This window comes from Manis javanica, chromosome 1 (genome assembly GCF_040802235.1).
Source record: "Manis javanica isolate MJ-LG chromosome 1, MJ_LKY, whole genome shotgun sequence".
In the NCBI taxonomy this organism is placed as follows: Eukaryota; Metazoa; Chordata; class Mammalia; order Pholidota; family Manidae; genus Manis; species Manis javanica.
In genome coordinates, this window is record NC_133156.1 from 10,119,123 (window position 1) to 10,133,506 (window position 14,384).

The 14,384-nt window shown below is 42.3% G+C and overlaps 1 protein-coding gene and 1 pseudogene across 3 annotated transcripts in view; both read right to left on the reverse strand.

Moving 5' to 3' along the window:
• SGCG (sarcoglycan gamma) overlaps window positions 1–14,384 on the reverse strand; it is a 114,629-nt gene that overhangs the window by 75,924 nt on the left and 24,321 nt on the right. Inside the window, exon 1 of one of the 3 annotated variants that reach the window (XM_037001922.2) lies at window positions 8,033–8,191. The exons of the other annotated variants lie outside the window; for them this stretch is intronic. The gene's annotated coding sequence lies outside the window, so the exon portion shown is untranslated. Of the gene's footprint in view, window positions 1–8,032; window positions 8,192–14,384 lie in introns of those variants that run through there. 3 annotated transcript variants of the gene reach the window in all.
• Window positions 749–3,417, reverse strand: LOC108402509 (probable ATP-dependent RNA helicase DDX43 pseudogene; annotated as a pseudogene).

The following is a 14,384-nucleotide window of genomic DNA, read 5'->3' on the forward strand; positions in this document are numbered from 1 at the left end:
CTCCCCTATTTCTCTCACCAGCGAAGACCAAAATTAGTTCACATTCACATGTGCTAGGCTGTAGTATTTTCCCCTGTGTTCATATTCCCAGAAGGGATTTGGGCCATCTTGTACTGTGTGAAAGCGACAAATGTGCTGGAGGCCTTCGTGGAATCCATGTGTGCAAGGGGGTGTGAGATGAACCCCACCCAGGCTCTGGAACCTGCCAAATTGTAGGAGGTTTTTTGGGGCCCTGCATATCCTGCTCATTTACTAAGTGGCAAAGGCTGTCATCTTTGAGCGGGGCCCACAGGGCTCTCAGGCTGGACATGCGGGCACACTATGGGGTTAAGAGGGTCTGTGATGGGAAAAGACGGAAGGTGATGTTTATAACAAACCTTGGTGCAAGAATCACAATATAACTCTAGCATTTTGGAATAAGGCCATGCCATCTGCAGCAGAGAATTACATGTCATTTGAAAAACCTTTTCCTAAGTACTACTGGGCCTTGGTGGAGATAGGGCGCTGACCCTAAGACACAGCGTGACCACGTGTGAGTACTTCCCACTGTGACCTGAGTTCTGTCACACCTCAGGTCTAACCTATGGAGGCACAAGGTCAGGGAGCAGCAGCAATCCACTGTGAGCTAGAAGGGGCCCACCAGGGGTGGGAGCAGGCAGATGGCACAAGGAAGATTGGCCACTGAACACTGTAATGAACCAAACTATCGCTTTACAGCAAAACAGCTATGGCGCTTGGCTATGGGGTCTACTATTCTCAGCAACTATTGTGGTTCCCAGAAGGCGTCAGGTGATGGGACAGACTTTTAAAGTTGCAGCTAAGGCTCCAGCTGGGAGATTCCATGGGATGCAGTCTATGCTCACTGTATCAACCGCCATTACGGCCATGTGTCCACAGTGGTCTAGGAACCAAGGGAGTCCCAGCTCTTTGATGAGTTTCCAGAACAAGCCAGTCTCCTGACCCAGAAATCCTTTACTGTGGAGAGGCCAGGTCTCCGGAGGGAGGTGCAAACGTACACAGTGGGAGTGGTCTTTCTTACCATCACTTTTAATGACCCACACAGGACATTTGTGCCTCCCATCCCCACAACGATGGGCTCTGTGGATGCGGCAATCTGTTCCCAGTGAGGAATGCTTCTACCAGGGGGTGCAACGTGAGCCCCATTAATCTTTAAGCTGCCATCAGTCACCTGAGCTTCCCATATCGAGAGGCCAGTTGGAGGAAAGGGCACATCATTCTGATAGTAACTGGGTAGGAAGCACGTGTCTGTCCCCCAGGTGGCAACACAGCAGTTCTTGGTGTCCCCTGACCATTTCATTTTTTAAAAATAATTTTGACTTTATTAAAGTATAAAATGTTGATTCATCATTTTTAAACACTGTTAATTTTAAGAATCAGTTTCTTCATTACATTAGCATGTTCCCAATACTTCCATATATCTTAAATAGTATATCTCTAAAAAAGGAATAAATTCTCCTGTACGTAGGTTGGTAGTACTTTTCAACAGGCATTAATAAAACTTCTTGGGTTTCCCTTGGGGTTGTCCCAGTTTTTTTTCCATTTCTTTCTCAGTCTGTTTGCTTCGTATCGCTCAGCCATTGACACAACATCCTCCAGGACACTCTGATTTGCTCTTTCCAGAGTATTAATTAATTCAGTGGCAACCCTCCAATCATTCCTGGTTATAAGGGTAATTGACACTCCAGTCTTCCCTGTTCCTTCAGTGTGCCCCACTCTGTGCACATATTCTTTGATGTTCCAGGGGAAATCATAATTATAGACGTGTGTGACGTCGTAGACATCAAGTCCCTGAGATGCTAAGTCAGTAGCAATCAGTATTCTCACTTTACCTGTTTCAAAGTTTTCTAATGCTCTCTCTCGATCGATCACTCTGCTATCTGTTGCCATGAAGAGATTCTACTGATATGTGTCGGAGAATCAGGTCACTTGATAAGTGATCAGCAACAGCCTTTCTGCTGACAAACACTATGACTTTGTCTTTGGGAGACATACTCTCTAGTAAAGTCTGGATGTGAGATAATTTCTCCTCTTCTGTAGTGACAATTACATTTTGTTTCACAGCACTTACAGCGACTACATCCAGAGTACCAACATACACAATCATCGGCTCTTTCAAGTAAGATTGTGCAACCCAACGGACAGCGGATGGCCACGCTGCACTTGTCCTAATAGTTTGCCTATCTGGGCGCACATCTAATAAAATATTCATTATCTGGGGTTCAAATCCCATATCTAGCATCTTGTCGGCTTCTTCTAATACCAAGTAGGTTATGCTTTTCAAGTTGACAAAATCATTCATTTGCAGATCATTCAGTCTTCCTGGAGTTGCAATAATGATATCTACACCTTTTGTCAGGCCTTCTATTTGTCGGTTTCTGTCTCCACCACCGTATATACAAACACTTTTAAGACCTTTATATGAACATTTAGAACATTCAGCTTCCACTTGAAGAGCTAATTCTCAAGTGGGTGTAAGGACCAGCATGCCAGGCCCATTCCTTTTTTCTCTAGCTACTGGCTGAGAATCAAGATGAATAAATCCAGGCATTAAGTAGGATAAGGTCTTTCCTGTTCCAGTTTGGGCCACTCCTGTAAGATCTTTTCCTTGCAGGACTATTGGCCATGCTTGTAACTGAATTGGTGTTGGCTTTTGAAAACCTGCCTTTTTAACGTTTTTCATAACTTAAGGTAACTTTGAAAGGTATCCTCAAATTTACAAGTCGGATTGGGGATGGGACATTTCTCACCATCCCTTAAGTCATCGCACATTATAATTTTCTTTCTCTCGTTGTCTATTTGCACTTGAGACATAGAACTTGTCATTTCTGACTCCATGTAAAATTTTTTCTTAATTGGAGGTAAATCTGACCACCTTTTTCTTTCTCATTTTAAAGCATCTTCTCGAGTTTGGTCCCAAGCAATCAATGGCTCATGTGCAACTCTGTAGTCTGACCTTACATCTCTTCCACTAGAAGGTTGGATTGCAATGATATCAACTCGGGGCTCTGACTTGCAGCTTTCTTGTATTTTAACAAGATTGTTTATCACTGCTTTTGCTTTTGTCTGCATCGCTTTGCTGCCAAAAATTCTGACCTTTGCCTGGGGATGCCCTTTTATTATTTGTATTTTGGTGTTTGTTGTATTTTGAATATTTCATATTTTTGACCCACCACCACCCTGAGTCTCATTAGGTGGCAGCTGATTGGAGGTGAAGAGGGAGGGCAGGGTGCTCTGCCCAACCCTGCCGCACACCCCCTCCCTCTCACCGGTCACCGTGCCGACCCAGTCGTTCTTCAATCCAAAGCACAGCGTTGGTTCTTGGGGGCCGGCAGCCGCAGGCTGCTGGAGGCTGGAGGGGCCCCAGCGGCACCCCCGACCGCTTCCTTCCCGGACCATTTTAATAGATGGAAAGGTGCTCAGCCAAAGGCTGATAAATGAGAGCGTGAGAAGAAGGGTTCAAGCCTGAGTTGAATGTCAGGGCCATCACACCAGGCTGCCTAGACAGGCACAGGTGTTAGGTGAGAATGAATGGGTGGCTGGGGTGGTGGGTGAGAAGGAAGGATGGTGGGCATCAGTTGCCCTCTGGAGACCAGCTGCAGCCATGGAGGGGTGAATCCATCCCACTGACATTCCTTCAGTGGTTTCCTCGGGAAGAGAGTCTGATTAGAATCTTGGGGGAGCTACTCCTTAATGAGATGTACGGGGCAGATGCATTAGAGGGATGCAAGGGGTGGGCTAGAGTGGTGCCCACCCTGGTCACTCTGCAGAACCAGGCCCCTCAATCTTCCCATTGCTGGGGGTGATGATGAGAATTACTGTTGATGGAGCTGAGCCGCCCCCTTGACGGCGCGCCCCACACCGTTCGATCTCTGGAGGCATGCAAATGCCCAGCCCCTCCCCACTCTGCAGAGAGCTCTGAAGGGCCATCCCAGCTCTACTGCAACTACACTGCTTTTCGGTGCCTCCTTCTGCCCGCATTTGCTGCCTTGTTTCTCACAGGTGTTTTTACTGAAGGTGTTGTCTAATAAGCCAGCATGAAAGCCTCTAGCGCAGAGGGTTTCCTGGGGAAACCTGTCTAAACCATTGCTGTTGGAACACTTGGGATTTTTTTTTAAGTGATCGGATACATGTATGGGTTTATCAGAAGAACATTGCTCAACTTTATCTTAGGTCAGGTTCCCTGGAAGCATAGTCTGAGAAGAGGATTCCCATACTTGTGATTTATTAGAGGAACGCTCTCAAGAGGCACACATCAGGCAGTGAGGGCAGATAAGGTGAGGAGAAGGAGCCGGGATGTACTGGTCCTGTACGGGGGGCCTGGGTCTCTTAGAGTGCCATTTATCCCGTGTAGACATGGCTTTGAATTTTGACATTACTTACAAAGGAAGACAGAGTTTGGAATATTCTTAAGTGAAAGTTACACATGGAAACTACCTTTAATGAAACAGAGAATAAAGGAGCCTGCCATCTACTTCATTAAGTTTTTGGAGTTTTAAAACTGAAGCTGAATTTTTCAGGCAGAACAACTAGAGACCCCTCCCCTGAAAACCTCAATGTACCTAGTTTCTAAAAACAGCATTTAACTAAATTCTAACTCTGAAAAATATCCACACATAAGACAGATTTTAAGAAAAGAAAGTCATTTAAATTTATCAACCAAGTTGAGCATTTTTTTTAGTTTTAGTTCTCTTTATAAAAGATTTAAGGCAAAAGAAATTCTTCTTGAGGTAGACATAATTAAGGTTCTTATCGAGTGTAATGTATATGCAATTTTCCAACTTCTTTGACAGTTCATTAAAAATTTCAGAGGACTTTGGGGCCATGATTCACTTCTACATAGTCACCTTTTCTTTAGGATTGGAATGTGATGATTTAAAGTGATTTTCCGATGTTAGAAAATACACACTCAAAGACATTTTGGTGCAGGGATGGCATACATCTATGATTCATCAAGACTGACATTTTGGAATGTTTATGTAAAGTAGCCATCAAGATCTAAGATATCTTATGAAAGAAGAATGTTCATAGGGAACCTAAGCAGTCATTTGATGTTTTTTCCATTCATGAATACTAAAGGCATCATTAGGGATTTTCGGTCAGTTGGTGAGAATATCTTGGGAGGGTTTTCTATTTGCACTCTGGAATGTACATAGTCCTGGGCAGCCTTCACTGTATGTGGAGAACATTCTGTGCTGGAGCAGAAATATCCTCAGCCTAAATGCTTCTGTCTACAGAGGGCTTCAGCTGCCGTCTTAGGGGGTCCAGGAGAAACAGGTGAGAGACCCTAATCGTTTGTCATTCTGAGGCTTTTAGTAGGTACATAGCCAGACAGAAGAGGGAGGGGGACTGTGTGGTGTTTACGTTCAGCTAGATGCTTGCTTACATACTACACGTTCTGTGTAAGCTGCGTGTGTGGGATGTGGAGGGAGAATATAGAGAACAGACTGGCCAAAACGTGGTGGAGAAACTGATTCAAACTTGACCCAAAATCCATTAACATGGTACAAATCCTGCCCCTCTGTCATTAGCATAGTACAAATCCTGCACCATGACAGTTCTGATGGGGACCAAATATAGTCAAAACTCCCTCTGCCTGAAGTGAGGGTGGAGTGAGCTTGAACCCCAAAAAGACTCCACCTGTTCCCTTTGAAACCTTAGTGAATATTCATCTCCCTTTATATAGAAAGGGCTCCCAGTTGTTCCCTTCATGCTGCCCGCTCTGGGTCACCCCAGGCCCCCACTCTTGGGGGTGTGCTCTTGCCTTTCTCTACAACCTTGTTTTCCAAATGAACTCTTACAGCTCAATCACTTCACGTCTGCTCCTGAATTCCTTCTTGCAGTGACACGGAGGACCTAGCTCTTGGAACATTTCTAAGTGGCTTGCATGGACTGAATCTGATACCCACTATAACCTTAGCAGGTGATACTGTGGTCATTCCCATTCTTACAAACGAGGAAACTGAGCCCAGGGTAAGGAAGTCATTCACAGGAGGCCTGAGAGATCTAAAGTGGCAGTCTGACGCCACAGCCCGAACTGGTAATCACTGCCTCTTCATTGATACTGTGCTTTGCGGAGATGTTTCACAAATAAAATTAAGAATGTTTAAGAGTAAAACAAACAAAGGTGAAGCCTGGTTTTATGTTCCTTTCTCCAGGGCTTTCTCCCTGCAGCTCCCTCCCCAGTCCTCAGCGAGGCCAACTTTTGACTCCGTGTAACCCCTCCTCTGTCCCTCTCCCACGCCCTAACCCACTCCCCGCAGCAGCCAGAAAGACCTTCCCAAATGATGAATGGGCTGAGCTACCTTTCTGCTGCATTGTTCAAAGGGCTCCCTGCTGGGGACAAAGCACGGATCCTCTGGGTACCAACACGCCCTCGTGCTCCCAGCTCACGTTCATCAGTGGTACTCTGTGTACCAGCCATACTGAAGCCAAGGAGGCTTCACGACAAGGCACATTTTGAGGGATTCTGAGAGAAGTGTTGTGACTTCTGCAAATCAACAAATTGCTAAGTACTCCTGTATCAATTTTCCCATAAAATTCTCTAGGGTATAATAACATATAAAAATTAAAAATGGAGTCTGGGATGGCAAGTATCGTGGGTGAGGAATTCTACAACATTCAAGAGAACGTCACAGACCTATCTGGCCCTGCAGAAGGTCCAGAGAAGAATGAAGCTAGACAGAGGCTGCCTGAGATGAGCAGAAAAGGACGAAAGAACAGCAGGAAATGCAGAAGCAGGTCCTGAAGGGATGGGAGTAGAATCACACGACTGTAGTTCCTGTCCTTCCCACCAGGAAATCACAGCAACGGCGGGCTGGGCAGGCTGGGCTTCTTTGGGGAGAAGTAAGAGGCAGTGGGTGATGGGCCAGCAGCTGAGGGGCAAACGCAGAACCGTGGGTCCGACACAATACGCAAATGAAATAAAATGAGTGCCTGGTCAGAATTTACAATTTGTTCTTTGATTTTCATATTCAGTGTAAGAGCAGTTTAACCTAAATGTCTAGGAAGTATATTTTTTAAAGGACAATATGGAGCTATTTTATGTTCAGCATTTTAACTTGCAAGCTTAACCAGCATCTTTGGAAACTTGAATTTATTAGTGTTTGGAATTTGATATTTAAGTGTGTTGAAAGACTACTTTTCATTTGGTTTTGAAAAAAAAGTACCTGTCTCTTCAAATCTCTATAAAATGGTTCCAAGAAAATCAGTGAAAAGTAAACTGCATGTTTTGTACTTCGTTTTGTCTTAGTGAGTTACTCCACCCTGCTGGCAAATCTTTCAGCCAGTTGAGCTGTTTTCCCTTATTATCTGTTTCTATGCTTTCCTTTAAAAACTCGTTTTCTGATTGCTCCCTTTTAACTCAGGAAGCACAGAGAAAGAACTGACAACTTTAGTAGGCCAGAACGTTAGTTAGCACATGCTGAACTTTTACCCTATTTACTTTTTCGTATGTATTTTGAGCAACACTTAATTTTTCTTGGATTTTTGGAAAGAACTATTCTTCCCTTTTTCATTTCAATAATAGCTAGACAACTGAAGTTGGGACTTTGCTTTTGTTTCTCTTCTTCCCAAGTTATCAAATGACTCTGACTTTTGTTCTCATCGATTTTAATCTATCTTTTAATGTCTGTCACAAAACTATCAACAAAATGTAGAGTTGAATTAGATGTTCTTACAAGACCATATTTTGTCTGGATTAACTACATTACACAGTTTAATGCCCAATAATACAGAAATGTTATATTTTACAAATTAAAAGCATAAGAAATATAAATTGTGCTAAAATTATATAGCATATTAGTAATCAGAATAACTGAAAAGAGTTTAAGTGAGAAGTTAAATTTCATTGATGCCCAATATATAATAATTTTGAGCGAAATTCATTCAACATTTTAAATCTAATTAACTATTATGTCACCTAAGAAGAACAAAATAAAAAATCCTGAAGCCTAATGGTTTTTAGGCTATATTTTGTAATGATATAAAACCCACATTAAAACTGCTTACTTACCTTGGATGTATGAAAAAGCACACCGGCGAATTAAGTATAACAGCCGGAGCTCTACCGGAGAGAGTGTTTCAAAGTTTCCCTTTGCCTGCAGAAGCCTGAAGGGTTTTGGCTTTACCAGCTATGCCTGCGAGACGAGTCTCTCACGTGTTTGGTCTTGGCTCATGTTTCATCCCCTCATATTAGCAACAGGCGAATCTAATTTTACTCAGTGACATAAACAGCTCATACCACACTTCAGATTGGTTGGGCACCAATTCCAGGACACTGCCCTAAGTGTGCCAAAATAAAAAAATTCTTACAAAGCCAACATTTAAACCCTGAATCATGATAGCCTTATATAATTACGCCTTTTTAAAAATAAACTTTACCTTAAATGAACAGCAAACCACTTTGGGGCTAGTTTCCAGTAGAATTTAATGTTGACAAGTCATGAAAAAATCACTTCAAACCAACATGCAGCACTTAGACCTTGCAGCTTGATTAGTATTAAATGTATATACCTTTCTCATTCAAGAAAACTGCATATTATCATATAATAGCCACTTCTAAAAAAAACTTTTAAGCCTCTCTTTAAGTGAAGAACTTAATATTTGAAGAGAAAAACCTCACGTAATGATCACAATGACAAACAGAAGGTAAAAAAAACTACATGTTAAAATTGTGAGTTCTTTTCAGTAAACTAATTTATAGTATGCTTCGCAAACTAACATGATTGATGTTTTTCTTTATTTAAAAAAGAATAACAATTGGGTCATTTCATTTTTGTAAGGTATAAAGAAAATTGAACTAACAGCAAGCTTTTTCATAATCCTAATCTTTCCTTTTGCATTATTTTTATACAGTTTGGCTAGCAGCACGGATTAAAACTGACTACGTTTATATATTTGCAATTTATGTTTTAGCACTAAACCTTGAATATGAGAAGCAATATAATGACAATCTATATGATTACTTTTTATTTTATTTTCTTCTCAGGAGACCTTTTCTCTTATTCTATTTATTCATACTCTAGCTTCTTCTGACATTTGATCCTTCTTACACCAACAGGTGCAGGCCTTAAATTAAAAGCTGATACAGCTTCAACTGATCATACACTTGTTTATAAGACTTCTAAAAATCTTTCATGAATTCTCTGTATATTACTATTTTTCCTATCATGGCAATTCAGTTAGACATAAAATTATAGCACAACTACCAATTCTTAAGAAAAATGTATATTTAACAATGATGATATAAGATGTATTTTTGCATCAGTATGTGTCTGCCAAGTCAAAAATTTGAAATTCCTAACTCAATCTTCTGGTTAAAATGTCATATTAAAGGTTACATACTGAGGGAACTTCATTAGTCAGTAAAGTGGTATTATAGCAAGGAACTTTTCAATGTTTGGGGCACTGCTTTGTAAAAATACTAGTCAAGTTATGTGTTTGATTGCCAGTCACATTCACAGATTCATTTAATTCCATCAACTTCCATTTTTAGTCCTGCAGAAGGATGACTTAGAGAAAAAACATCTTGATTTCATACAATAGTTTGAAACTATAAAAACAAGAACTTCAACGTTGTAGGTGTGGCTTTATAATGTAGGTCTAGCTTAACTTTGTAACTTGTACATGCACATCTCATATGTTTTCAATGGAATCATATTTTGCAGCCATAAGAGTCCTTAAAGAAGGTCCAATGTCCCACTAGCTGTAAAATAGCTTGGTAAGGGTGTGGATAGAAGTGCCTGAAAGTCCGTAGGCTCTCGGGCTCCTAAGCACAGTCCTGGATACCTGTAGGTCCTTCAGGGATTCACCCTCCTCCTCCCTTGGCCATCAGTTAGTCCTTCTGGCCTCCTCTCCTTCTACCCTGCCCCTGCCTGGACACACAGCCCTGCTGCTCCCTCACTGAAGAGGTGCTTAGGTTACGGAGATGACGTTTAGAACTCATGAAAATGGGCACTTCCTGGTGGGGACATGGCTTACTGGGACTAATCACTTCTGCTGTTGGCACGAAGTGGGGGGTAAGGTGTCTGTGGAGGAAGAGACAGTTCAAAGTTTCAGAAAAATAGAGAAGTTTGAGGTAGTTGCATGAAGAGCTGGGGAGTAAACTGACTAGTAAAACACACTAGACATGTTCAGGCCCTGCTGAGGCTAGGAATGTAGAGTTGCCCCATTTTTCCTATGGCTTTATACACTAGCTGCAACTGCAAGCCCTTCTGAATAAATTCACCAAAACCACCTCACACTTTCCTCCAAAACCAAATGCATCATCTCCCCAGACCTGCTCTGTGCCCTTCCTTGGTTTGTGACTCCATCCTCCACAAAGTCACAGAAGACAGATCTGGTAATCTCCCTCACCACCCAGCCTGCTACACCAAGCATCCTCTGTTCTGTCCACCCTCTCCACCAGGGGTCCCCACCTTACTGGAGGACATGCCAGCAGGCTGAGCCTGCTGCTGTAGCCAGGACCTGGCTTCCATCTCACGCTTCTGGGACTGCCAGAGAAAGGGGGGAACAGGTAACTGTCCACATCGCTCCCCTGCTTACAGCCCTTTAGCGAACCTTCAGGACACAGTACCAAGCTCTTGATAGGGCACACACCTTCATGGCTGGGGCCTGTCCCTCCTGGTCTAGGTTCCATAAGGAACCACAAAAGTGACAATGCTGTTGAGTGTCTGACTGTATCTTGGACTAGAGTTACCTCTCATCTTTTTTTTTTTTTGCTGTTGAACTACTATAGGCTTCTTTACAGAGATATTGCAGATTCAGTTCTAGACCACTGCAATAAAGCAAATATAGTAATTAAGGGAGTCAATTGAATTTTGGGGTCTTCCACTGCATATAGCAGTTATGTGTACAGTGCACTCTAGTCTATTAAGTGCGCAACAGCATTATATCTCAAAACCCAATATATAAATATTAATTAAAAATACTTTACTGCTAAAAAATGCTGCCCATCACCTGAACTTTCAGCAGGTGGTACTATTTTTGCTGGTGGAGGGTCTTGCCTCAACGTGGATGGCTGATGACTGAGCAGCGTGGTGGTTGTTCAAGGTTTGGGTGGTTGTGGAAATTTCCTTAAATAAAACAATGAGGTTTGCCACATAGCTCATGTCTTGCCTGAGGGTTTCAGCCCTGGGCAAGTTCACTGTGGATTTGGTGAGACCAAAAAATGACAAGGAAACAAAATGTCCTGGGGGTAAAAGGATTTATACTCAGCTTTATTCTATCTGCAGTAGGTCGAGCACTAGAATAACAGCTGCATCCAACAGTCTGCAGATCTGCAATCCTCCTCCGTCTCTGCCTCCACCCAGAGCGCTGGGCAGAGCTCTTTATACAGTGACTCAGTCAGTAACAGCTCCTTGCCTAGGGTGTGGAAGCAGTAGCCCAGCAGCAGGCCAATCATATCATCCAGTAGGTTAGGGTCGGGGGAGGCTCCTGGCCACAGGAACTTCCATTTTTCCCACAGTTGACTCTCTTCGTTTCACAAATGGTTTCTGTGTATCATGAGATGCTGTTTGATAGTGTTTTACCCAAAGTAGAACTTTCAAAATTGGAGGCAATCCTCTCAAATCCTGCTGCTGCTCTATCGACTTAGTTACATAACATTCTAAATCCTTTGTCATTTCAACAGTCTTCATAGCATCTTTACTGGAAGTAGATTCCATCTCAAGAACTTTCTTTGCTCATCCCTAATAAGCAACTCCTCATCAGGTCTGATCCTGGATTGCAGCAATTTAAGTTATAATAATAATGAAGAAGTGTGAAACACTGTGAGGGTTTCCAACTGTGACAGAGGCATGCAGTGGCCAGTGCCACTGGAAAAATGCTGCTACCAGAGAGAGAGACTTGCTGGGTGCAGGGCTGCCACAAACTTCCATTTCTAAAAAAAAAAAAATGCAGTATCTGTGAAATATAATGAAATGGAGTCCAATAAAATGAGGTATGCCTGTACTTAACTTTCAAAAATCAGTTCACATGTCACTATCAGCTTTCTATGTTTTTAAACTTATAATTATTTGTACTTATAAACTCATTATTTGCCATCACTGGCTTATATACCTGTTCTCTCAACTGGACTGTGAACCTGCTCAGCTCCCACATATGGTGAGTCCTCAGTGAACCGAACTTTGCATAGTTACACCAGACACAGTGTTTTTTTTATGATATCAGTGTTATAGTGCACAGCTAACATGCCATCAGGGTGATATTGTAAGACTTACCCAGAAGAGGGCAGTATAACAGTAATAAAGTATGGCTTTCAGGGCAAATGAAATGTGAAATCAAATTAAATTACTTCGTAAATGATAAATGTTCTAGCTTCTAAAAATACCATGTCAATTATTTGTCCCTCCAATTGAAACTACACTTCCTCAAAATAAATGGTCACAGATGCAAAATGGAGCAATCAAATGACTCCGTGCTCCTCCTCGGCCCGTTTCCACTCCTCTCGTCGGACGCCACCACTGGGGTCTTCCTTCTCATACTTGCCTCTCACTTTCATGACCTGAGATTGTTGTACCTCGATTAATTAATTTTAGACCTCGTCTATTGGCTTGGTCATGGACCACCTTCAAGTTGCAAGTCTCAAATGCAACCTTCCCGAGGGCTTGTGATCATCCAGAGCTGCCCAAGGTATGGGGGAGTCCGTGTGGGGTGCTGGGAAGCGCCCTGCTGCTGCACATTGAGGTCACCCAGCAGTCCTCTTCTCCTCCATCCTTTGTAGTTTTAACATTCGATTGTTTCTTCTGTCGTCGCCTCTGAAATGTCAATCTACTTACACATTCATTCCTTGCTCCATAAAGACGGAGAGTGATGACCAAGGACATCAACACTCCAAACGTCCCATTTCCCGTGTCCGCAACGTCTGCCACTTCTGTCTCCACTCTTCTCTGTCACTTTCCCTTTACTTTTACATGATCAAAGTGATCGTATTTACATTCCATCTTGAAACTAACATTTTCTATATCTCCTGAGATTTGACCAGGTTAATTTTCTAAAAAATGTAACAACAGTGTTCACATTTTTACAGCTAGTAACACAACCATTTAATTATATTTCCTTCCAGAGATGGTGATTTTATAATCCATGTGCCGTTCAGTGCATGTATGATCAGTTTTGAAAAGAATATACTCTCTGGTAATCATGTCCACTGTACACAGTCGTGTTTTTCTCCAGCATCCTTGCCCTCCGGGCTCCCCCCAACCCCTGCTAAGCGAGGCCTCCTGGACACCCCTTGCCTTGATTAGATAAACTGCTCTCCTGAGCTGGGAGAACTGGTCCCTGAGTCATTTCTTGGGTTCTCTCCTCATTTACTCCCTTGCTCTGGTGGAGTACCCTCTCAAATAATTATTTAGAAAGGGTGCTTGATTGTCTGAATCTTTTTATATCTGAAAATTTATCTATTGTTTTAAAATTGGTTAATAGTTTCATTTAGCATAAAATTCTGTACTGAAATAATTCCAGACTAAACTCTGAAGTCCCTTCCCCACTGACATTTATCATTCTTGCAGAGAGGTGTGAGTCTAGTCTGGTTTGCATTTCTAGCTTACAGTGAGTAAGATATATATTTCTATTTAAAGTTACTTGTGTGTATCTTTTGGTAAAATTAATATTCTCCCTAATTTATCTGGATTTCATATATCTGATTTGATCAAAGAGAACATAGCATGTGTTCATAAAATGTAAGTGCATTTGTTCTTACTGTAAAGTGCAATAATAAGTAAGAATACTCAGGTAATATTTCATGGAAGTTCTTAAAATTTCTTTACCCTGATCATAAATTTCTGATCAAGGATTAGAGAGTAAATGATGGTAGACTTTATGCAAAGGAAGATATGTGGTATAAATTTGGAGGAAAAGAGCAGAATCAAAAAATATTGGCAATCTGGATATGGAAGAATAGGAAATCTGTGCCCAGACACTTTGAGAGCATGTCAGACATTGAAAAGTTGTCAAAATGGCCATTTATGTAGGAAACACTTACTCCTAGGTTTCTCCTCCTGCAGTAACGTTCCTGGACTCTCTCTACAACTTCTAGTCATTTCCCGGGGAAAGTGGATTAACTCATCTACTGGTGAGCTGGCATAAGAAGGCGGACCTGTGCAGTGAAAGCCCTCCCTCTTCAGGGACCTTCTTGCCTGAAGAGGACATTTCTTACACTGAGATCCTTCAAGTTGCAAGTCTCAAATGCAACCTTCCCGAGGGCTTGTGAGCATCCAGAGCTGCCCAAGGCATGGGTGGGGGAGTCCGTGTGGGGCGCTGGGAAGCACCCTGCTGCTGCACATTGAGGACATTTAGAGGACAGTGACATTTAGACCTCCCTTTGCCTCACTGTCACTCAGTTGGTTCAGCACTTGGGCATGAAC